Raw genomic sequence first — 24921 nt, 5'->3', positions numbered from 1 at the left:
TAAATATCGTTGTATGCGTATAAGTGAAAGGCATTTTTTACGATTATTGTGCTAGAATTTAAAATAATCTACAAGCGCCTCGTTGGTCTAGTGGTATGATTCTCGCTTAGGGTGCGAGAGGTCCCGGGTTCAAATCCCGGACGAGCCCAAACTTTTTACATTAAACATTTCATAATGTCGGCTGACAACAATCTTTTATTATATATAAAATATATTACTATTTAATTTTTTTAGAAATATTTTTAATAGGAACAATTTTTATTACATGCATTTCTTTGGGAATGCAAACTGTAAAACTCCCCAAATGTTTTTTTTTTACAACACAGTGGGCATCTCATCATGGTTATCATGGTTCATTTGATGGTAAGTGACTACCACCGCCCATGATCACCCCAATACTAACATTGTAGGTGTACTGCCGGCCTTTTAAAAAGGAATATGCTCTTTTCTTAAAGGTTATTCGAATGAAACGTAAGCAACAGAAGATGTTCTGTGTTGGTTTGATCTATCTACACTTTTATATCGTGACATAGTAAGAATTGTTATATTTTCCCGTAACTAAACAAACAAAAATATTTTTACTTCGTGTGTACACAGCACAGAAACAATACGATTAATAGAGCTCGCTGCGAACAGAATATCGATGGCATGTTATTACGGAAGTGCGTGCTCGACACATCGGAAACGATGAATCGGTATTTATCTATTCGGAATCCGATGTATCGATATTCGAAAGATATCATCGAACCAAATTTATATAAGGTTAACTTATACCCGTGACTTTGCCCGCGTAACCCGGATATGTTTGTTGACTAAAATAAAGTAGTCTATGTCCTTCTCCGTCTCATATACCTTTCAGAGATTGAACAATCTGTTAAGGCGGTAAGAGGTAACAAACGAACTTACTTGCATATTTATAATACGAATATTAATATAATACGAGTATTAAGTCGTATTATAAGCGTGAACATATGGTGTTATCTATTTTCTTAGTATCATGTACCAAAATAGTTAAACTACAATAATTTAACTGAATATTTCTATATACGATGATAGATAGGGAAGAAAGGTCTTTGAGTGAATGTCGCGTACAGTGTTACGAAGCGTTGGTCGCTTTCCTCCTAAATAGTTATATATAGTCCATAGTTTCTCAACCTTATTTTTCCTACCGTCCACTTTGCTAATATGTTTTTTTTTAATTCTCTTAAGTTAACTTACTATCTGCGTTTCTATATATGTCATATATTTTTTAATCTACCCACGCTTTTTCTGCGCCATCTCAATGATGAATGGTCCTCTCTAATTTTCACTGGATCTTCTACTGCCACCCCCGAAACTCTTAAACACCCATAAAGAGTCACTGTCATCCACATTGAGAACCTACGTTCTAGATGGAACGATGATATTAAGAAGACAGCCAGAAATATACAGATGTGAACAGTGCAGGATCTCACATCATCATCGTCATCATATCAACTTTTAACTGACCACTGCTAAACATAAGCTTCCCCCTAGAGGGGTTTTGTCTGTAGTTGCCATGATTAGCAACTGCAATTACGCATGATGGAAGGCATTAGGAGTGGCTTGTATCCATCAGTGATTAGATACAGGCTGAAATGATGATGATGATTTCAGTCTGCATAAGTTATTAGCGGAGACTTGCAGGATCTGATTTTTTTTAGACTATTTTCATAAATTATTGGTAATCCATTTTTGTTACATTTAAAAAAAAATACTACCTAATCTAAAGGACGTATAAATTTGCACGTATGCACTCAAGACTTGAACTTTGAACCTTATTGTAACAAAATAAGGTTTACAATAGATATAAATCCTTTTTGACTTATCATTACAACTGAAGTATTAGCCGTAAATATTTGTCATAATAATCTATAAAATTTATTGCTCTCAGATAACTATTTCTTTTATTGATGGATTTAGTTTATTACATACTAGATGATAATATTAATATTACTATTTGTTTATCATGGTCATTTAGTTATTAGGAAAAATTGTGTAAATTAAACAGGACTAAAGACAAAATAAATCAATTTCCAAGGAGCGTGCGTTTAATTTCCATATAATACAATCATTTGTTTTCACAAATATTTTGCTATTTTTGATCTAGCTGTACTATGTATTTATTAAACAAAAGTACATCAGAATGTCTAATAGCCATAGTACAAGCTTTGATATTTATTATATTTCGATTAAATCGTCATAGTCGTAGAATACTGACAGATCTATATTTGTAATATTTGAAAGATCTGTCAATATTCTACGACTATGAAGAAATTAACTACGTATCAGTATCTTCCTTTTGATATCATTGATAAAGTAATTTACAACCTGATTACTGTTTTTCTTTTTTTTTTATTCGAAATTCGTTTGTCTTGTTTATTTTTTGATGAATTATCCATCGGCTCGTTGGTCTAGGGGTATGATTCTCGCTTAGGGTGCGAGAGGTCCCGGGTTCAAATCCCGGACGAGCCCAAAACTATTTTTGATTTTATTAAGCAAATTCTTGCCTCTTACTTAATCGACGTAAATAGAACTCAAATGTTCTAAAATCCCTATGTCTCTTCCAGGGAACTAAAGCTATCGTTTCATCCTACTGTACCTATTTATTAAGAATCTATTTATGAGATAGAATTCGTGACTATAGTATTATTAACTAGTTTTTAATGCCAAATTCATTCGTGTAACCTGTATTGAAACCGGATTAAAATATAACGTCTGCTTCATCAAAAATTACTAAGTATGTACCAAACTTCCTAAGAATTATTGAGCCGTTAAGATACCAAGAGATAATAAACAAACAAACTCTGTCACACTTATTATATTAGCATATTCACTACATAATAATTTTAGATAATTTTACAAATATATATTAAACAATTACAATAAATGTTTTTTTTAATTGAAATCAAAATTTTTCTAAAGTTCATAAAAGATTTTAAAAAGACATTCGAAACGAACGGTTACTGTTTTCGATTGTTTAATGATCACATTTTTTATAATAGCTATGACTTTATTATTTTATATCTTAATAAAAAGCAATACGGTTCATTTTGGCGTAAACATTAAAGTGAAAGGTGACACACATTATCGTTACATGTTGATATTCAATGGTACACCTCTCGCTTGTTAGGATGCGTTCACATCATGTGTTTTAAAATAAAATATGAAATTAAACAGAGACTTTTATCTCATTCAGTATGTAACTACTACCATTACTTCTTATTTCAATGGAAAACAGGTGTGATGTCTACATAACTATCAACTATGTCTAACAATGATCCGTCTCGGCTTCACATGGTTTCTTGAAAATAAAACACGGCCTATTCTACTTGCCGATTGTGTAGATTTCTGTAAGAATATTTTAAAATGGTTGGGTATTTTTTTTTATTTATTCATTATAATAATAATAATGTTGCCTTTTTTTACTATATAAATGTATTTATATAGTAAAAACAGAGCAATTCATTTTATATCCTCTATAATAATTTTGATCCACAAGGAGAGTGTTGAGGTTTCGACTTTTTATTATGAGAGTATGGTAGTCTAGTGGTGGTATATTAATCTTAGTTATTGACTTTATAGGTTCTGAGTTCCAATATGACTGACACCAAACATAATAACAACAAAATAGTAATAATATTTCCAGTTGAATTTAAATATACTCGTATTTGGCGAAATGTGAGCAATCGAATGCTATATTCATCATAACACCAACTGTTTACAAGTGACTCTCACTACCTCCTTAGGGATTGCAGTCATAAGCATATATATATTATTATCAGCTGACGTCACTCTCTATTCGACGTTTAATTTAAAACAAACACGAAAATGCTGTTTCATCCAATTTAGTTCGATAATTTGTAGTGACATTTTTTGTACTATCGAGATTGGAAAACAAACGCCCCATCCAATGAAAAGTGGAAACTGCCAACCTCAGTGTCGCATACGCGAACAATGAACAACACGGTTTCTATTTCGTTCACCCCTTTAGTGTTTAAAGTAATTTAATTAGCTTCGTTGTTTATCTAGCACAGACTTAAAATTAGTTTGATTACATATTATGTACTTGTAGAATTTATTTTGCTTCACCTCTCAGTTTATTATTTTAATTTTATTTTTGTTATATAAAGTAAAATGTCCTTTGAATCTATCTAATATCTAAACATTTGTATCAGTTTGTTAATTGAAAATTATTATCATGAATATTATTAAACTCATTACGATAATAATATTCCATATATTATTGGATGAAAGAAAAAAGTTTGCTTTGAAATTGTTTCATTCACATAGTAAAAAACTCTGGAGGAAAATTTTATTTTCACAATAAAAATATGCACTTGTATTTATGATACTTGTATCACAAATACAAGTATCTGTTGAGATATCAATTAAAGATCAAAGAGCTCGGCTAGCTTCTCAGTTCTTTAAAACCACTTAGGAAATACTCAACTTTTTGGCTGTCAATTGCTATGTTTCTGGCTTTGACAGAAATGTAATATAATTATTTTATTTTTTAAATTATATGGTCACAAAGGAGGAAAACGATGACCGAAAAATAACTACATGGGATAGATAAAGGAAACACTAGGTGTCATGTCGTATAGGGAGATCAAGGACATGAATTAGTTGCACCGACAAGAGGAAACTCTTAAATGAAAAGAAGAAAAAAGTATTATGGATTTAGTGGTTTCATTACCAGCAATTTATCCTGTGATGACAATCATTACCCCGCTTCCTATGTCCACTGAAGACTATCGTAGTAAATTTCGGGTGAATTTGTCGCGACGGGCTAATGGACCTTCGTGCCCCTTCATCATGCACTGGTACTCCGAAAGCGTAAGCATATAACCAATCGCACACGCGGTAACCAATTCACTTTCATACCTTAATAAAATTATATGATTACGATTGAGTGCTACATGAACGCACCTTAACTGATAATTTTTATAACCGGTAATAATTTGATTGTTATTCTTTTTATTACAATGGTATGAACATTTTTAAATCATTATAGACGTGGCTCATTGGTCTAGTGGTATGATTCTCGCTTAGGGTGCGAGAGGTCCCGGGTTCAATTCCCGGATGAGCCCGGCAGCCTTTTTTATCGCTTATGAAATAAAATCTTAAAAGGAAAAAGATCATTAAGTACTATATACACTATTTACGATGGAAAAGTCATATTGACTATCATAATTATTGCCGCAGTTAATCAATATATACCGGGAGGAAGTCACAGGTAATAAATAAAATGAAAAAAGTTTTAAAATACTGAAGGAAACAATTTATAAAAAAAAAACTAAAATTGCAATATTAATTATTATATAATATAATATTAATTTTTGCGGTTAATATTTTCTGTAGAGTATAATTTATATTTAAATTAATATTGCAATATATCTTATTTGAAAACTTCATTTGTATTACTAAATATTCAGTATCCTTGTCCGTATTAATTAAAAAAAAAAACATATCTATAAAACCAGGTATGATTCAAACTTCAAATTTGCTGAAATCCATTTCGATCGGCCAAACCCAAGTGTATTTAAATGTCATCATCTTTACAAACGTTGTCATGTGACCAAGTGTATCGATTGGCTGAGATAAAAAATAACTTGTCCTAACCTAACCTAACATAACCATCAGGAAAGGGATTATTAGTAATGCAGTTTACCAGTCCCATTGCTAGCAATGTACCCTATCAGGTCGACTTCCACATGATCTCCCTGGTAACTATCGTGGTGAATTCTAAGTGTATTCATCACGATGAGCTAACTGACCTGCTTTTTCATTATCACTTATTATCACTCACTGGTGCCCCGCCAGCGTATACCGTTACCATTCCATTACCATCCATTATAAAAAAACTAACCTTAATTTCACGACGATTGGTTAAGCCATTAAAGAGAAAGAAGTAAAAGGAAAACTCGTTTTAATATTAACATTATTAGTTAAGATTAGCAGGGTTTATATTGGTAATCTCCAGTATTCCGCTTACATCAAACAAAACCTCTGAAAAAGAGTGAAAAACCAATACAATCGCTTTATAGAGAATAATTAACCATCACATCCCGTGTTCGGAAGCTTGATCCGGACCGGAGCTTTTCGAGATAAAGCGAACAAAACACAGCAAGAATAAATATTTTTTTTTATGAAAAGCCAAAGGGACGGTGCTCTGAAAATATCATACGGAGTTAATGACGTAAAAATGTTTACGTATTTTTTGCCTAGCGTTCGAGGAATCCATAATTTTGAATTGCAAAATACGCCCCGTTTATTTTAAAAAAACGAACAAGAACATCGATTTACATACGTCAAAAATTTACAAAAATGTATTAATACAATAAATATAAAAAGAAAATATATCGTTTTTATTTTCCAAAACGTTTCTTTTTTCTAAAACTCTCAAACCACACGTGATTATTTTCACATAAATAAAACTAGGGTTTTACATTTTTATGGGCAACTTTGACCATTTTTCTTTTTACAAAAGCTACCCCGGACTTCACTAAATATATTAAAAGAAAAAATAAGTTGAATGCTCTAGTTGGTGTTGAATTATAGGCTTAGCAACACATTTAACGATTCGTTTTTATTTATATAGTTTCTGCTCGCAACATCAATATCGCGGCGATCTTTTGTATTTTTAAATAAGACCGACATATTTCATTGCAAGAATACGTACACGTATATTGAACCAGGAACCAAGTAAGAAACTTGCCAAATTTAATCAGAATCTATATAGTAGTTTTTACATAATCCATGCATACAAAGATTTAACTTCGATAGCCCATTTATAAATTATACTAGCATATAAATAGATATAGGGATTCAAACTCTTTTATATATTTTTTTTTCCTTTAACCAAAGGTTGTCTGTAAGAGGATGCCTTATCGATAACACCGCCTTTTATATCTTTGTGTATATATTTTAATCTGTATTTTATGCTTCTTTACTTTCAAGTGAAGTAAACAAGCATTGTTCATTTTTATATTTCTGGTGCAATAAACATTTTAATAAATAAATAACAAACAAACTCACTTTCGTATTATACTCATGTTAGTAAGGATAAGAATTGTTTGATACCGACAAAAAGTAAAATGTCTTTATAATGTGCTAACATCGTCTAGCATATTTTAGGTATCATAGCAATAAGGTATGAGACTAGCTTTATATCGATATTTACATAAAAACTAAATTGAGAAGCATGAATGCTCCTCGTGTCTAATTAGATGATGCCATTTGGAACAACATTAGGTACTACTGCGCGTCAAAGATAAATTGCCTTTTTATGGTCCCATAAAATAAGTATTCTAAGAACGTATACGTTTACGGATTTCCTTTTTACAGTAATGCCACTACTCACTATAAATAAGACACAAGTTTAACGCTCATTGGATCGTTTCTCGCTTTACCTCTGATAGCATAGACAATACGAATACATGGAGCATGAAATAGAAGAATAAAGCGGAAATGATTTCGTAATCAAATTACTTTACGTTAAATATATATTACTTTATCTGAAGAAATGGCGCAAAATAGGAGTCTAAATATAGTACTGCTAGTAATTTATTTTCCTCTATAAAATTGAATTAAATTTTACCAATTAATTTATTCCAGTATACATTTATTTTTTTCATATATGTACATAAATAAATTACATGTACATATCTTTTTCACTGATTGGTTTGTGACCAAATGAATATTCCGAAAAATGTAATTTTTATTACGAATTCACGATGCAGAAAATAATATATAATTATATATTAATGACGCATAGCCTATAATATTATTAATAAAAAATGTACTATTTTTTAAACCCGCGGTTATCGGACGGTCCATTAAATTCAGTAGAATACCATTCAACGAGATTATAATATCCGGAAGAGATTAATACAATCCATGCAAACAAAAGGTAAAGCAAAACAAAGCAAACCGGGGGATACAAATTCATGATTATCAATGAGTTTATCACTTAGACTAAGCCCCAAAGCTGTATCCCCGGGTTCCTGTTACAAATGGAAATGATCGCCTCTATTTATAGTCTTGTGGCGTACCGATTCTTAGATTCTTCTGTCGATTTATTGGTTGCTATTAGATTATTAGTTATCTAAAGCTACTTTTATTGAATGACGAGTTATCTTTAGAACAAATATATGATAAATAATTCACTAAAACAGAATACAAATTATCTACTACAACGTGTTTATTCATACACACTGTCAGGATGCACTTTTATTTAAATGCATTTTACATAATAATTTGTAATATATTTAGCATGTCTCTTTTGTATTGTACTTGCATAGACTTTCTATCTACATAGCCACCTTTCTTATTTTATTTTGAATTCTGAACTATCATTAGAACAGATTTTGTTAAAACTATTATATTTCAATAATAAATTGACTAATTTTCAATTAGTGATTTGTACTCGTACATAGACAACTACACCATATCTTATTATATTGTTCGTATATCGTTACATCAGGCATTATCTGTCCCTTGCTGTACCTCCCCATGTTAGGGGGTTTTATTAGTAATTACCATGCTTGGCAGGCGGGTTGACAACCGTAATTAGACTTTTGGTGATGTTTTAAAATGGACATTACTGCCCATCCCTCGACCATTAAATTCCTTTAGTTGGTTCTTACAACACTGACGGGAAAAGAAGGGGTTGCCTATTCTATCCTGGGACCACACGGCAAATATTGATTTATTTAGGTGCATTTATTTACAGAAAATATTAAGACTTTTGCAGTAATAAACAAACATTAATTAATTAAAATTTACTTTAAAATATTTAATTTAAATTAAATTATTTGTTAACATTGTATGTTATTTTTTTAATAATTGTTTATATAAAGCTAAAGGATAGCTGATGATTGAAATCCAAGGGTTACAAAATCAGAAGTCTATCCACATAACATCAGAAGCAATCTCGAAGAAGTGACGTAATAATATTTCAGTTTTAGATCATAAACTATCAGACGAGACGTTATACATAACTGGCTAGGGGTTTGAGATATTTCAATGACACCATTTTACAAGTTTGAAGTTTGGCCAAAATTTAATAGCTTGGATTATATTCAGTAAGTCTGTTTAAGTACAATTACCGACTAACAACACTTATTTAAATTTAGAAAAGGCATAAATTGTAGCTCAAAATGTTTGGTGCTAGAATTGAGTAAAATTGCGTAAATTTGAAATTATGTCAATGTTATAATATGTATTCGTATGTTATGAAGCATAGGAGTTTAGAAAATCTTACTACTTTATAAAAACCTTCTATAAATAAAATAGGATTAACTATTACACTGTTTTGTCCCTTTCGCAAACGAAAGAACCAAAACAGTTCAGTAGCTAAATCAGGTTTATAAGAGAGAGTTTAATGTTTAATAAGACGATTAATGTATTGAGCGAGTTTTTATTCAGAGTGCACAGTAAGTTAAAAGAACGTAACACTAGTTACTTACCATCAGGTGAAACATATGCTCGTTTGTTCCATGTTTTATAAATAAAATCAAACCTGAGTTTATCAAGAAAAGATTTGATATTTTGTAATTGCTTAAAATAAAAAAAAAAATATTTTATAGAAGGCTATATATTATATTATCGGCGATTAACACTGGCTGAATTTTATTTTCAACAAAATCGTACAAATCACGGACGGGGCGCTAGTGTTTAATATATAATCGTAAGTGATTATTGTAAAAGCGTTTTAAATTCTCGCAGAAAAACATATCAAAGACACAGCATACAATTGTTGGCAGGTCGTCTTTCAAGTAATATATAAGTAGATCTCATTTTGTTCCAGCTCACATAGCCCGTTCGTTCCAACTGAGTTAGTATGCCCTATGAAATATGAGCGTCGTTCATATTTCAAGGGTTTCATATGAAAATCCATTTTTCGAGCATCGGTTCTCGCATAATCTTTATGCGGCCCTTCGCGCCTTCGGTATTCCCGTAAAATTTCCACACCACTTTTTCGAGTAGACAATTTTATCTAATGTTACTTTTGTATAAGTAAGGTTTATAAGTAAACCTCAAAAAATATCTTTCATATTTATATTATCATTTCAATCGTTATGTGTTTATTGTTGAACATAAATTTCCCCCATGGATTACTATGAGGAACGGTATTCCTTGTGGTAGTATACCTACCATTGGGAGAATTTTGCCAGTGCTTCGTTTGGCAGGCGGATTAGCAACTGCAGTTTAGCATATGGTGATGTTTTAAGGGAGATGCTGCTGCCCATCCTTCGACCATTAAGTTTAGTAGTAGTTTAGAAAGGATTATGTAATCCTTTCTAATATTATAAATGTGAAAGGGATTCCGTTTGTTATTTTATAGCACCTTAAAGGCTTAACCAATCATTATAAAATTTTACATACTATGCAAATACGTAATGGAGAGGGATATAGGCTACTTTTTAAAAACCTAACTTGAGTTGACAACCTGCCTACCAAGCGTGGCAACTGCTAGCAAAACCCCCTTAATTGTAAAAGCCCCTTGTGGTCCTGATATAGAATGGGCCACCGCTTCCTATCCCGTGTATGTCGAAAGAGGCGACTAAAAGGGATGGGCAGCAGCGTCCTTTTAAAAACATCTGCAAAGTCAAACTGCGGTTGCCAATTCGCCTGTCAAGCGTGGTAACTACTGGCAATCCCCCCCCCCCCAAGGTAAGGCTTATGTTTAACAGAGGACAGTTAAAATCAAATATGATGATGATGATGATTGGAGAGGTCTATGTTCAGCATTGGATAGTTAACTGCTGAAATAATAATAATAAAAAGTTTTTATCCTGAACTTTTTCAGTCTCCAGTTCTTAAAATAACTCTTACTCTTAGCTGTTGTTCGCGGTTAGTCTCCACAACGGAGCGAGAGATATTTGCTAATTTAATTTATTTGACTCTCAGCAAACATTCATTACATATAGCTTTTATCTGGAAATTTGTTCGCGTGAATTTTGAAAAAAAAAAAAAGAATTTTCCGAAACCCCAAAAATATAAAAATGATCTTCTAGACGGTATATTAATAAAAACATATACCAGATTTTAAGTGACACCATCAGGAATGTACATGTGAATGTACTACATTTAATTTGGTGCAGTAGTTTTTGTTTGATGTCGGAACAAAACAGACAAGAAAAAAAAAATTTTTGCACTTATAGATCTTCATACCAATTTTCCTGAAACATATATATACATACATTAAATAGTCACAATTTAACTATATTAGTAAGACCAATAAGGTAAGATCACATACATATTAATCAACACTTCCCTGTCAAATTCAATCCCTAAACCTAGCAGAGCTGTTGCACGCTATCATCCAATATCATGGAGAACATTGACTTGCAAACTGCGGTCCGCAAACTTCTGCATATTAGATCTTGTCTTAATAACGGAGCATTACACTGCGTCGCATAATTTGGATATACAGAACTACCTTCTAGTGACATCCTGTCGTCAAGTACATAGAAGTGTCGTCGTGATGGAGCTATAAATATTAAACTGGTTGCGGGGTAAATAAAAAAATATTAGCATCATTTTAAATAACTGTTATTACTTTGTCACGAATTATTAATCCCATCTAACTGACTCGGCAGACGTCTGTCAAAAGTTAAATATTTAAATCGAGAGCTAGATGTTATAAAAAGAAAAAGTCCACTTTTCATTTATTTTTCTAAATAATATTTCTAATTTTTCTCATCATAATAATCATTCTTAGAGATTAACGAATATTTAAAAAAAATACTCATATTGATCCAGTTAGTGATTCACTTGTATGTGTATATATGTATATAAAACATAGGTAACAAAAAATTAAAAGCACTGATAGTGTGAAAAAGTTTTAGAGAAAATATTCAGTTTCGTTGATAAAAAAAAACTTCTACTATTTTGAGTTTACACTATATAATATACTATACTATATATAAGTGTCTAATGTTAGGACTTATTATTAATTTATTTAAGCACATATCTTTTTAATTGTTAATAATGAAATGGTAACCTCACCTATCAGTATATAAAGATGAAATCAGGTCAGATAGCCTATAATAATGAATTCACCAGGAATTAACCATGATGGTTTAAAAAGGCGACAGAGTAGATGTCGATCTGATAGTAACATTGATAGCAATGGAGACACCACTATTTGTTAGTTGTGCTCGTATGTACAATATAAAATGTAAAGAGAAAAAGGTTGTATATCTGTTCTGTCGGATGCAGGTAGCTCAGGACCGTTCCTTATGGCAGTCTAAGGAGAGGCATATGTTCAGCAGTGGACAGATAATAACTGATAAAATGGTATGATGATCTATTCTGTTGAAGCTAGAAGTTGTTGTCACTTGGCGAATTTAAAGCTATACTAATTTTTACAAGTGAGAATACTAGTATTGTTTCTACAGGTTTTTAGTGTACTTATAAAGATCTTTAAAAATAAATTTATTTCACAATTTTTATAGCTTATGATTAAAATCAACATTATATTCATTATTCCTCATTTGTGTTTGAAAATTTAATTAAACATCATAAAAGCAATTCAGTTAATGCTTGTCCGAATAATTTAGAGATTTCACGAACTTTCAAAAGCTTCCGTAAGTACAAAGTTTAATGAACTATGTATCTAATTAATTAATAACTTTTTGTAATTGGTTTGTTGATATTTTGAAAATTTAGATCTAATTTCTAGCCTTGAACAGTGTAGATCAACTTGAATCGTCTTATTTGTATTTTAATTTTTAACAATACATATTTTATCATAAATAGCTTGCCTCTATTTTAGAAGTAATATTTAATATTTTATTAAATTTTATCTTACGTTATTTTTACAGGAACAGTAAAGACAAAAATGGTAATTATTTGCTTTTGTATTTATATAACGCCTACTTTATATCTTAATTAGGTATTCAGACTTTAAGTCCCAGTTTATCTGCCACTTAAATGTATAATCTGTTGTCATTATTCATACTTAAGTCTTGTAATCAACAGCTTTGCTTTTAAAAGCAATATTAATTTATTAAGGTCACCAAATACAGGTGGTTTAGTATTAAAAAGAAAACCTTCTTATTATTTTTCTTTTAGTTTTTCTGTATTTTTTTTTACATAATGAAATATGGTTATTAAAAATAAAGAAAAAGGCATTTTAAATGAAAAAAGCTATATTCCACGACTCTGTATTAATTAGTACATAAATTATTCTATGTTCTACGTTAAAATATATTCTATAAGTGTATCAAATTTCACTTAATCTATTATGTAGTAATTTAATGGAAAAGTAACAAACATCTCCATCTATCCTTACAAATTGTCAATCATGACAATAGTAGGATTTCTATAGTAAGTAGCAGTCTCATGCGTTGCTACTTTTGAAGAGTTTAAGATAGATATATTCAATAGACACTAAAATTACGTAAATCAATACAAAATATGCATATAACTACAATAAATTATGGGAAGCAGTGTTAGAATTTCAGGGAATTGTTAAAGTTACACTAACTGCAATTGGAACAGCACACAAAGAACATTTGTACGAAAACTAAAGCACCTAAATTCGAAGAACAATTTACCTTTCAATTTGGGTCTGGCGTAAATAGAAACTTGGAGTTTCCATTTGAAGATATAGGCAACTTGCAACCATTCAACAACTTTGTCACTCATAACTGGAGCCAGAAGCGATTGTGAAAAACTTTTTTAATTGGCTTCTGTGTAGTATACAGTTCGCTTCGTTTCGGCAATTCTCTAGGCAGAGTGAAAACAACGATTCGTATAATAAAGTTGGTCCACGGTTGCCAAGTAATGATAGTAATACTTGCATTACTATTAAGTAAAAGAAAAATATATTTACTATTGAGAGCCACGACACAGTTATTATTAACTATTTTTTTTTATACTACTTAGAATGGCAAACAAGCTGACGGCCCACCTGATGGAAAGTGGTAACCGTCGCCTATAGACATGAGCAGTACCATGGACATAACAGAGTATACTGTTACGCCCATAATACCCCCCATGCGTTGTCATTCCTGAGAACTCGGATGTTATTCCTCTGTACTCTATAAATTCACACCATATCCCACCCTTCAAACCGAAACACAGCTATGCAAACAACTGCTTTACAGTAGAAACACAAATGGGGCAGAGGTACCCAAACAATCGACTTTTGTACAAAGTCTCCCTCTAATGTGACTGTTATCGTACACTACCCTACTTTTGTAATTTTTTAGGTTTTTTTTTATTGGAACCATAATGTCTATTATTTTGTAATACTGTGAATATGTTTGTTGTATATAAAAAGAAAGGTTTCGATACAAGATTTACCTCGTATATGATGGAGAGACTATATCGACCAATCCAACAAAAGCTTTTACGTCTTGGCCAATAACTGTAGAAGATGAACACAGTTGCATAAAACCTTGGCCCAGCAATGGGATACCACAGATTCATTGTAGAGGTAACCATATATATATATATATATATATATATATAGTATGAGTTTAATAAAACAGTCCTGTTATTGAAAGCAATAATTTCATCCACCACCTTATCGCGCCTTATAGGAATTATTGTTTCCACCTTCTCAATTTTTATAACATTTATGAGCTAATTTTTAATTAAATAACGACACTCATTTTTATATTTCTATGAAATCGTGTTAAATAAACAATATTGACTGTTAAAGAACTGTATTGAGTGATTTTTTAGAGTCAAAATTAAATATAATAATTGGTATCTTCTGACGATTAAATGCATCTTTGAAGTCATTTTTTATACATTAGTATTTTCTTTACAATTTTAGTGATCTATCTATTCTACCACACAAGGTATAAGGCTTACAGAGAAATATGTAGTGAAATTTTAACAGATTATTAGATGCATAATGTAATTAAATCATATTCCGGAGACAAGATGCAAGTGTCTCAGAAGGTCTCGTGTGCCAAAGCGTGACAAAGTGTTTAGGGAGGGGCGTGTATTGATTTTCAGAGTTAAGTGAATTATAGTATTATGACTCAAAAATTATACGCAAGTAAGTTTATTTAGTAGATTGTATTTTTTGTTTTTATAACTACACTTTTTGCGCAAACGAATTCTGTACTTTTAGAATAAGAAACCTGCTATTAGCCTTAATATTTTAAATACTAGTCTGTAAATATTAACTGAAACGCTGTTGGTTTCGAAGAAATAAATAAAATAAATACATGCTTGTTGCAAATCGACATTATCTCTCTCTTTCTTCATCTTGTTCTCTTACCGACACTCTGTACTTACCGACACACTGTGTAAATAATTCGAACTATAACAACTTCAACAATTTAAAGTCATTTAAAACTTACATGAGGGTTGTTTACAACACTGCACATTTTATGATCGAGATATTTAAAGTGATTATATCTTTCATTACTGGACCCCTGGTCAGAACAATTGTAACAATGTCGAAGTATAATGAATTCACAATGGTGTAATTACAGTAAATATCTCGTCCATTAAATGTATAAACTTACTACCATTAATATAATACCCACATGGACCTTTATATGCAAAACTGGTATTGATTACAAAAAATCGATAATTATATTCAACGATTTCAGTTATGTATCGCTTTAACGTATCGCTTTATCTACCATTGATCGCAAATTCGATCGATCAAAAAATTAAATACTTCTATCAATTATCTTTTAGTTATACTCGTATATTAGTTATATAGTACAAGATCTACTTAGTTTGGAATTTGATTAACTATATAATATATTCAGTGGTGTCTATTTTAAGTATTTAAAGTATATATACAATATATAGAACTATATTATCAAGATATATTAAAATAACTTTAAAATTGATATGCTATCGTAACAAATATAAAAAATCAAGACATTCCGTTTTAAAATCAAAAAATAATTCGTCATCGAGTAAATAACATCGTAAAATCTACTCGTAATAATGAATGTTGAAATTTCAATTAAATAAAACCTCACAGTATGTAATACAAATAAATTTAGTGGTTACTACAGAAGGGATAAGAGCGATTATCGTTTAAATAATTAATGGCGTGTACTGTACATATACGCAAAGCGCAAGCTTTGTGGTTGAATAGTATGTCTGTTTGGCGTGTTGAGGGTCAACCGCGGAATCCGCTTTGCTGCAAATTATATTGTTGTACACTGAAATAACATTGTTAGCACCTGCAATGATAAATGACAAACACACGCTTTAAAATTCATCAAACATTATACTATTCACCATATAACTGTAACTCGTTGATATGAAATGGATTAATTAGGTAATTAATGATGTTTATTATATAAAATTTCGTTTGTTTTGGTTTTATAATCATCATATCGGCCGTTAACTGTTCACTGCTGAACGTAGGCCTTCCCCTTGGAAAGTTTTGCCAGTAGTTGCCACACTTGGCAGGCGGGTCGGGAACATCAGTTAAACTTTGGTGATATTTTAAGAGGGATGCTGCTGCCCATCCTTCAAACATTGTTTTTCTTTAGTCACCTCTTATGATACCCATGGGGAAGAAAAATATATTATAATACTAAAATGTTTTTCTGTTATATTTATTATAAAAAGATAAGCAAAAGAAGGATTTAATTCGTTAATTGCAATCGATATGTTATTCCTATGTTTACAAATTTATTTTATCATGAGTGATTTTTTTTTGCAAAGCAGATTTTGTGCTTTACCTAGCTTAGAAATTGATACTTGATTCTTTATGTCTACCCCGTAAGGGAGTTGGCGTGACCATAGATAAATATTATCTTATTATTTTAGTAAAGTTATATAATATTAACCAGTTTACCTTACTTTAACTGTGCATGAATAATTTAAATACTTGGTTTGACTAATTATGTTAAACTATCAATGTTATTATTAAAATTGGGTAAACTTCAGTAAAGTTGAAACATTTCAACTCTAAGTTTTTCCACTGAAACGAATGACCAAAAACAGCAGGAATTAATTCCAAGTTAGTAAAACATAAACGACGAAACTTCCTTGGAATACAATTAAGAGCAAGAAAACGCAGGCAAAAAATATGCAAATATAATTAATTAATATTTCGTTGCTTTAAACTTACCTAACATAGTCTATTTGGGGAAACCTTAAGTACTAAAACACTGGAAGCAGAAACTTAAGTCATAATTATTGTAATTTAGTGAAGAGTAGCTAGCGGTAAAATGTATGGTTTGAATAATGGCGAAAATTTAAACTGAATTAAATTACATTTGTTATCGAACACAAAACAATTTTTATTAAAATAATATTTTTTATTAAGTGAATATAATAAGTAATAAGAAATAATTTTGGTCGCAAATTTGTTATATTTTAATGTAATAACTACCTGTTTAACTTACGTGTAATTTGGTAGAAATAAGTTCGACTAGTTACGGGACTGTTCCGGGCCCTTAATCTTGAGCTGCAGTGATGTGAGCGTGAGCCTGATTAATTAATTAAATCGATAGTTATATCATTAAAACATAATGTGTACTTGCAGAACTTTTAACAATAAATTTGTTAAATAGACATATTAATAATTATATCCCAAATTTAACAATGTAATATGAAATCGAGAAATCAAAAGAACACACAGTTCAGGACCAAAAAATATCTTAAAGAATAAATCAAATTATCATATAATAATATCAAAAAATATTTATACAGATTTTATGCAGATATAGGATTATTCATCAATTTTCTGTAATAATTTTTGTCAGAATCATCTTGAAAATTTAAGTCCATTTTCATATTTATCCTTGTCATTATCCATTTATTACATACATTACGACCAATTCTAAAATATCATACTTCAACTCTATAAATTTAGACATAAATTTAGATATCAATATTAATTTATACCTAAAGCACTACTTTATCGAGGATTATAATCGCTTGTCGCTAGCATTCTGACCCAATTTTAACGTTTAAAATACGCAAATTTAAATCATTGTGCAATCGTTAAGTTGCTTAAACGGCGAATCGGCCGTACGCCTTAAAGCCCCATTAGAGGGCCAGAATTTCCTTCAAAATTGTATCTTTAAAAGTTCGACCACAACTTGGTTCTTTCGTAATTACGTGAACTGTAATGTAGGGTGATTCATTTAATTATTTTAACTCAAAATATTTTTAATTACATTCCAAATATATCTCCTGTAATAAGAAGATACTGTTTAAGAATATAATCAAAGTTGTCTATATATGTCATGTACATATGCACTGACGCAAAGTGCCCAACGCTCCCTAAAGAAGACTTCCGGGTGAAGTCGAAACAATTCTCGGAAACCACAAAAACATAGTCAGTTCATTAATCTCCCGTTACAATATAATATATATATATATATATATATATATATATATATATATATATATATATATATATATATATATATATATATATATATATATATATATATATATATATATATATATATATATATATATATATATATATATAATATTATCAAAGTTCAAATATGGTGTTGTAAAAGTATAATATTTCACAAATATCTAGTCCATTAATTAATACCCGATTAAATATATGAGTTTTATTCCTGCTCAACTGTGATCTTAATAGAGGCATAGATAAAACACTTGTAAAAACAACTTTGTTTCTTGTCATTTCTGGACGTGATTTATGTTTAATTTCGTTATTCTCATAGCAACAGAACCCTCTTTTTATTTATTTATAGATAAGGAAATAAAATTGTCTGTTCATCATAATCCACAATAGGAATAGTCGCCAATTTCTTCGAATGATGGGAACAGCGCTTGTTGGTAATAGAATTTCCAGCCCTTATGGCTAGTAATATACTCTGTCAAGTTGACCTCCAAATAAATCCTCCTGAAAGCCACCGCGGTTAATATCTGATAAATTCGGCTCAATGGGACTTCATGCTTACTAACATTCCTTACTAGTAGTCATAGCCTCAATAGTAGAAGTCATTTTCATCTATTAAAGAAAATGCCCATCTATTTCACCTACAACTAACATTAATACAGTCAACATATTACTTTTATGCAAGATAATTATAAAATATATTATCACTTCCTCATGTATTATTGTAAATGTAAGTAATTGTGCAACGTATGTCTGCATCTTTTGCCAAAATTAATTTCTCGTTTATGACTCAATTCACTACTGTTTTCTCAATAACAAGATCACAAGAATTAAGTTTAAATTCAATATGCTGTTAATACCGACTAATTTCCTAAAATTTCCTAATTTTCTTCGGTTAGTAGTTTGCTATAGGTCTTAGCAACAATCAACCCCACTCGCTGTATGACTAATTTTAGACACCCTTTGATAGTGTTCTGCGCCGCGCCCTGATTGCATAATCTTGCCATACCTATGCATAACCCAGTAGCCTCTCACTATGCACTTGATGTATTTTTATTACCAAAGTTCAATTTCAATCTAATCTGATAAAGCATCTCCAATAAAGAACTATTCAACAGACATAATAAAAGAAAGAATAGCGAGCCATAAAACATTCGCCGGAATTCGCCCCTAATTCTATCATCTAAGCTAGATTTGCAATAAAATCGCTTCAGAAACATATCTAAAGGGGAGAAGAATGCGAAAAATCCTGTACCACCGGCCAGTATATCTTTTCGGCAAATATAATTTTATTACAAATATTTTACGGCAGGCCGAAATTCATGTGCCCCCTAAAAGTTTTACGGCGTTTCCTTGTATCCGGATGGTACGTTCGAACGTAAAATAGATCATGCGTAAGAGTTATTGCAGAGCGAAAACTATATTGTATATCGCTTTTATTTATTAATAGCTTAATTGAAACTACTCAGACAATATGGTATCGATCGTAATAATCCATTAAAATACCATGAATGAATAAATGAACTTTATCTGCTTGAATATAGGTTCATGCATTACAAATCTTTAATATTAAAGTAAAGACTCTGCATTCAACCGTGTGGCGTGCAAATATTTTATTTATATATAGTTGTATCAAAGATAATAATAATATTGTGTACTATTAACAATACGTATTTTATTTCTATCAAATGATGAGCTGATAGAAAATACCATGACAAGACGCCAATTGTACAAGTTTTGTAGTAAGGAATAAATTAAATTAATGGACAGAGAACAGCCAATATATCATCAATCTGATAGTGTGGTGGATAGCAGGGAACCTGTAGATGATATTTAGCATATGACCGTTACATGTAATGCGACAAAAAGGAAGCGTACACCTAGCAATGGGTTAATGTGGGCTGAATAGATAGATGGAAATAATATTATTGAATTTTACAGACACTATTATGAAATTAATATGAAAATAAAATAATCGACAGTTTTTTCAAGTGATGCCGTTCGTTTGTGTTGAAAAAGATACACGAAATATTGCTATCGAATTGTACAAAAAAGCCTTTATACTGCACATGTATTTCAATAGTATCAATTAATAATTGACCGGAAAACTTAACTGTCAGTCCCTGCGGTTGACTTTATCAGATAGATAGTCAAACTTACAAAGTTAACGTTAAACTTATAGATCAAGTTTCCGATGAAAGGAAGGGTATAACAGAAATTCTCGCTACAGTACTAAAGACGCCTGACTAGGAAAGGATCTCCTCTATACAGAAGAGCTTAATTGATAACAATTCATCCGATTCTTGTAAGGAAATTGTTATCTCATACGAGTATCTTCCTTGTTAATGACCTAATTTCTCTTAATGCAAATCTACTTATTGGAAGATTCTCAATCACAATCAAAATATAAAACAAGTTTTGCAATGTTTTAGTTAATATTAATGATAAATTATGATACTTGATAATCAGAATTTTCAATCGATTTAAAAAAAATGGAGATTCCCAGTTCGGCTGTATTTATTTTCTATATTATACATAAATGACGGAGTTATGAGGTAACACCTCATAACTCCGTCAGTTATGAACCGATTTGAAAAAATATTTTTATATGAAAGCATATACTTACAGAGCGACTAGCACAGCAATGTATACAAAATCGGTTTTATAGTTTAGTTTGGAAATCAAAATGACTTGTTTTGCCACAACTGAATACAATCTTAATTTGTTTCATAAATATCGCAATCATACAAAGTTATTACTAAGTATTATTAGGTAAATTATTAGTAAATACCTATTATTTACCATATAATGTAATAACATTTAACTGATATAATATCGTCTGATGATTACCTTTTTGTATATAGTTCTTTTGACAGAATACAATAATTTATTGTTATTAAAATCTGCATTGATATTGAAATATTGTAATCATTTAAATTCTTATTAAAATGATTATCTTTAAATTAGCAAAACAAAGTTGCTTAAATATAATTAAATAAAAAAAAACATCATTTCTTTTTACGCATTACTGCATCCTTTATAAAAATAATTATTAATATTTACTAATAAAATGAATGGATTGTAAAACGAAAAATTCTATAATTATAGACTTCTCTTATGCATCTACCAAGCAAAAAATTTTTCTAAATTTTACATGTAATGTAAGATAGCAGGTTCTGCTCTCGAGAGAAAACGAATAAAACATTTTATGTAAAGTGTTAACAATATGAAAGCAAATAAATTTTATTTACTTAATGAAACCAAATAGCGTCCCTCTTAAAACATCTACAAAGCTTAACTTCGGATGCTAAACCGCCTGCCAATTGTGGCAATTATTGACAACCCCCCCCTACCCTTATGTCTAGCAGTAGACAGGTAACGGCTGTATAATAATAATAATACGGCAAATGTGAATAGGCTATTCGTAGACCCTCGAGCTCCATCACAAACCACATCATTATTTCCAACAAGTGAGATTGTGATCAATCGCGGGACCCTTCAATAATAAAAGAAGTATATTATTTAAAAAAATTCCGTATAAAACATTTTTCCTATATGTAAATGTATTTCGCATTATAATTAATGCCTATAGAAATAGAACCATAACACCGAGTTATAGCAATAATTTGCATTGTTCCAATAAAGCGCCGTAGCAATCATTTTGTTCTTAACATCTCATGGCCTTCTAACACGCAAAGTTTAAATCTTAACGGAATAAAGTTTAAGGTTGTGTGGAATTAGAACAATGCTTTTTATTATGGCCTTTCTTTCATAGCTCGTTCACGTCAAACCTAATAATTATGGCATTTGAAAAGAATATTAATTCTTTTCAGTTAATACATGAATTGTTTTCTTAGATATCAATATAATTGGGCAGATCGTCACCTCTTCTTTTTATATCATACGAAATAGGAAAAATTTTTTTAGTATTTCACAATAAATACATAGATCTATCAGTATTTATTTAACCACCACCCAACGTATCAAGATAAAACATATAACATAATTATAATTTAGACCTTCCGATATACAACTATGTACATCTAATTTCGTGCAGTAGTTTTTTGCGTGACGCCGGAATAAATATATAGACAGAGAGAGTAACAAAATTTCTTGAAACTACTGTTTAGATTTTTATTTGTTTTATTAAGAACTTTAATATTATTTTTTCTAAAATATCACCTATATTTTTTTTTATAAAATTCATACATTTACCAACTATCTTAAATTCTAAGATTTATCAGTACGAACTTAACTACTTAAGAGTAACATATATACAAATTATAATATATCTGTTTTATATATGTATATATTTTGTGTCTATATATCTTATGTCATTAACTGACATTTAATTTGGCTTGATGAAGTGAAGGAATTAAAAAGATTACAAAGGGTCGATATATATGGTAATGGCATAGGACCCTTCTTTATTGCAAGCTATGGACAAGCTCTTTGTATGGTAGCAGTAAGCGTTAAATGACTGAAATGTTAATGATAATATATTTTTGATAGCCACTATGTCATTTACAGGAAATTTTAATGGTTTCACATAATATACAATTATAGATAGATTACAAAATGACAGTAACAGATAAATTGATTATTGTTAATAAATTGACAAAACAACTATAACCTTTAAAATTTTTAATGAAAAATAGGATAGACACTTCTTATAGAAATAAAACTATTTCAAAACAAAAATAAGATAACTTACTAGAGAATAGTTTAAAATACGATTTAATTTCGAACCGATTCTTGTTGGTAATGCTCTATTTATTTAAACATTAATATTATTTGAAATTAATAGTTGCGAGTTTTTTTTATGTCTTACAATTTTTATTTTCTTATCTAAAATCTTCCCACTTACATATTTCACATAATCGCTTCCGTTTGAAGACTAATAAATCTAGTGAAATTACCACCCACGTAAGGGATTTTGTCTACTGAAATTGAAATTCCGTGACGACGGCATATCTAGAATATCCTTAGTAATGTTTATATACTGAATGATTTATCTTATTCTTTGTCTTAATATCTTAGTCTAATTAAATTTTGTTTTTTCTGTGGATGGGGGGGGGGGGAGGGGACTCGATTTATACCTAACGAAGAAAGTTTGTTACGGCGATTTTTTTATTTCATTTTATTTTTTACAGTAACTACATTTTTTTTCGTTTAACTTTTTTTACTTATTTTATTATTTACATCCTTATCAATATTATAAATTAATTTGTTTGTTTATTTGTTATTTTATAGTGCTTTAATGGTCTAACCAATTACTATCAAAATTTAGTATACCCATATTATATGGGATGGAGAATGTTATAGGCTACTTTTATCCTGGTAGTAAGCATATCCCGACCACGCGTACGGAGTCGCGAGTATAAGCTAGTAATTGTATAATTAGTACCAATATCTATATTTATGATTTATAAAAAACAGGAATTAATGCGATTATTTAAGTATAATTTACTTGAAACTAGGTTACTTGCCGGCCAGGATCACAAGTAGACTAACGTAGTGATGTCATGCTTCTGCCACCGAGGCACACATCACATAAATTTTGTCCCTATCCTTAACCTTATTCTACCCTTGAGGTATCTATATATAAAGTATCTGTTTATTTATAATTTATTGTGCACGCTCAGAATGCTTACATGCAGATACTTATCAATGGAAAACAAGTATACAAAAGCGAACTGAACTTTGAAAGAATTTTCTTCTAGCAAACTCAAATAGAAAGAAGCATAAATGTCAGCGGATAATACAGCCAGACAATTTATAATAAAGGAAAATGTAATCAATAACAGTATATGTTACTAATTTACTATTGCATCATTGTTGTAACTTCGATACTAAGCAATATACCATAATAGAGAATGCCATATGGCATTTGTAAATTTTTTTATTGTATAATAAAAAATAAATAAATACCATACAATAATACTACTGTGGTCATATTGTATAGTTCTGTCATGTAATTTAAATAATTGTAATAAGATTGTTGTTAGTCAACAAATCTTTTATTTTCTTATTTTTAACAGTCTAATCTCTCCTGATACAAAATAATAATGAGATCTATGATGGAGTTCATACGACCAGAAATACCATATCCACTTTAGCTTTTTACTACAGATGTCAATATTTATTAGAATTAGTCCGACTTTGTATTATATATAAGACAGAGTATGTACAGTACAGTACACCATATCGCAATCAATTTAATCAAATTTTTTAGTATGTATAATTTTTTTAATAAATACTCATATCATCATTTCTAAAAATAAATTCTAAGTCTATTTCCAATTAAGCATATAACTTCATGATTTCAAATATTTTTACAGCAATTTATTACATTTAAAATAATAACAGATATACCCGTATTACATTCGTATCACTTACCCTTCTGCTTTCAGAAGCATATTTTCATAATGTTGAAATTTTCATTTAAGTATAACACCTTTCCAGTCAGTTATCTTATAACTCAACATAAATAGAATCGAAATTTTCCCCAGCAAAATTAGCATATATTTTGGCATATATTTCAATATTTAACGTAGGTATGTGTA

At 30.2% G+C, this 24921-nt stretch overlaps 1 protein-coding gene and 3 non-coding genes across 5 annotated transcripts in view; 3 read left to right on the top strand and 1 right to left on the bottom strand.

Annotated features, from left to right (window-relative positions):
• The window catches only part of LOC113514151 (dopamine D2-like receptor), a 309488-nt gene that overhangs the window by 177631 nt on the left and 106936 nt on the right, over nucleotides 1-24921 (bottom strand). The gene's annotated exons all lie outside the window — the stretch shown is intronic.
• Trnap-agg (transfer RNA proline (anticodon AGG)) lies at nucleotides 77-148 on the top strand. The gene has a single exon. It is a non-coding gene; the product is annotated as a tRNA-Pro (tRNA).
• On the top strand, nucleotides 2422-2493 carry Trnap-agg (transfer RNA proline (anticodon AGG)). Its single transcript has one exon. It is a non-coding gene; the product is annotated as a tRNA-Pro (tRNA).
• Trnap-agg (transfer RNA proline (anticodon AGG)) lies at nucleotides 5040-5111 on the top strand. The gene has a single exon. It is a non-coding gene; the product is annotated as a tRNA-Pro (tRNA).

Source organism: Galleria mellonella, unplaced genomic scaffold (genome assembly GCF_026898425.1).
Source record: "Galleria mellonella isolate WM207_F2 unplaced genomic scaffold, CSIRO_AGI_GalMel_v1 utg23, whole genome shotgun sequence".
In the NCBI taxonomy this organism is placed as follows: domain Eukaryota; kingdom Metazoa; phylum Arthropoda; class Insecta; order Lepidoptera; family Pyralidae; genus Galleria; species Galleria mellonella.
This window is presented reverse-complemented; position numbering and strand designations above follow the sequence as displayed.